Genomic DNA, 2,576 nt, shown 5'->3' with positions numbered 1-2,576 from the left:
TGTATTTTGCAATTGATATTCAAGAAGCGACGTGAAGCAAGTTGCCACAATGTAACCGAACATCTTATTTATAACATGACAGCATCTTAAATCTTTACGCCGCAGTGCATCGAGATAACTTTGACACAATAATAAGAAAATGCATTCCTCTATTAACCACTGCTCTATCACTTAAAAATAATGAATCCCTTGTGTGAATTGGATGTTGCTACCTGCTTCTCGCTGTTCACATCCAGTCCTAGCTGGTTTATTTGGACACACAAAAAAATTGTTCATTTGCAAAATATCTGAAGAGATTGAGAATGAAAACTATGCTTAAAATATATTACTGCATTCCAATCTTCTAATTGGTGACATTATGGAAACTTTATATCCTGTACAGTTGCAAAGTGCTGGATATCTGCAGTGCCGTTTACTGGAATTAACTACTCTGTTACCATTCTATTTGGCATGAAAACCTTTGGCAGAAAATTTGTCCAACATGAAATTAACACAGGCATTACAGTAACTAATCATTGCCAACATACCCAATGAAATACTGCACACACAGGATCAGTGTTCATCAAGCTAGAGGCATAAAAATTATATTGCAGAATTTTTCCATGCAGTATGCCACATAATGTCACTGGGAAATCGATTGCTATACACAATCCATTGATCTTAATACCTGTACATTTGTTTGTATCTCTAATGTACGTAGGCATGTACAGGAACAACTTGCATTTGTTGGTATTGCGTTCTGATCTGTTTGGTCATTAATGCAGAGACTATGGAATTCAACACTGGGATCTGGCTTGTAATGCTCACTGCAGCTTTCCCTCGGGATCCCTGCCAGTTGCTTGTGACCCCAAACCTTCCGCACCCATCAGAATTTAAACAAATTCTCCAACACCTTCAATTCCACACCAAACCAATACTGTATCTTCTAACCACACCCCCCCCCCAACCCCCAAACACTCTTCCATATCCTTTTTCTCCAATGAGAACCCTATGACTTGCAGATTTTCATCTTCACATTCTGCAATAACAGTGGATGGATGATAAACTTTAAAAACATGAAACACACAGGGAAAGTACCTTCAGATGAATCAAGATTCTTCACCCCCGGCCTTCCACAGAGGACTTTAATGCATCGATAACTTTCTTTTGCCATAAAACAGGTTAAGATCCAAAATATTTTCTCAAGACATTGCAGAGGCTGGAATATGAAGCCGATCACAATCTATGGGAGGAAGTCTGCAATCGAGCGGCAGCAGTGAGAGAAGAAGAACGGTCAACATTTCAAACTGAAATTCTTCATCAGGGCTGTTTTGTTTTTGACCCTTTTCCAACCTTTAGGCACAAAGTCAGAAGATTATAAACTATACGGCAGTTAAGAATTTTGTTTTTTAAGTTCCGCACACCTGTAAATAACAGATCAAAAATAGAAATAACACATGGAAACCCGCAGACACCATGGTTGAAGTAAAAGCACAACGCTGGAGATACTCAGCAGGTCAAATAGTGTCCTTTATACAGCAAAGATGAAGATGCATCACCAATGTTTTGGACTTAAGCCCTTCATCAGGGTATCTACAAAATGTGGGCAGGGTACCCGAACAAAATGATGGGGGATGTGGGGCGGGGGTGGAGGGGCAGGAGGTAATAGGTGGATAATGGAAGGAGGACACACAAGCAGACAAGAGGAGGACAAAACAGTGACCAGATTTGTCTTATTAATGTTAAACTAAGGGAACCCACAATTCATTCAAGTCTGATGAGATGAAAGGGTAAGTTCTGTTCAATTCTATGAATGTTTTTTTCTATACAGCAGGGTTACAGGCCATTTTGGCCAACGAGCCTATGTTCTACAATCCCCAGCACATTTCAAACAGTGGGATGAAACTGGAGCCCTCAGGGAAAACCCATGCAGACACAGGGAAAACATATAAACTCCTTCAGACAGCACAGGATTCGAACTCTGCTCCTGATCACTGGTGCTGTAAAGGCATTGCGCTCACTGCAATGCCAACCATGCCAGCCTATTTTTCACCAAGGGGCAACATGCAGATTAGAGACAAGGAAACAGACAAGGACCAAGACATATATTCCTGATTCCAATTCAAAACAACTGGTGCTGAGTACTGACGAAATCACCTTTAATCAGGCTTCAGGCAGGTTCAAAAATCCAGGCTAGCAATCAAACTTTCATAGTCTGTACAGATCTTCCTTGATGTAAGAAAATCCCATGGTCAAAATGAAAGGCCATTTTGGTATCCAGACAGATGCTAAACATGTGAATTTGATTAAATAGCGCTCCTTTCAATCGAGACTTTTGAGTTATCCTATACACAGGTATTAGCATACAGTTAATCCAGTGGGAAAAGAATGATTTCACCAAAGCACACTCATTGCTTGGATTAAATTACCTTCTTTCTCTCCAGTATTCATCTCCACTCTCAATTGGCAAGCAGAATAAATCTGGAGGTGAAAAGCAGGGATGTGCAACCTTAAAACTGTACCAGTCTGGAAATTACTGCTATAATAATGGCTTGAAATATTAAGTGAAGATATGTGTTATAGTAGAAACACCACAA

This window comes from Narcine bancroftii, chromosome 5 (assembly GCF_036971445.1).
Source record: "Narcine bancroftii isolate sNarBan1 chromosome 5, sNarBan1.hap1, whole genome shotgun sequence".
Taxonomy (NCBI): Eukaryota; Metazoa; Chordata; class Chondrichthyes; order Torpediniformes; family Narcinidae; genus Narcine; species Narcine bancroftii.
This window is presented reverse-complemented; position numbering follows the sequence as displayed.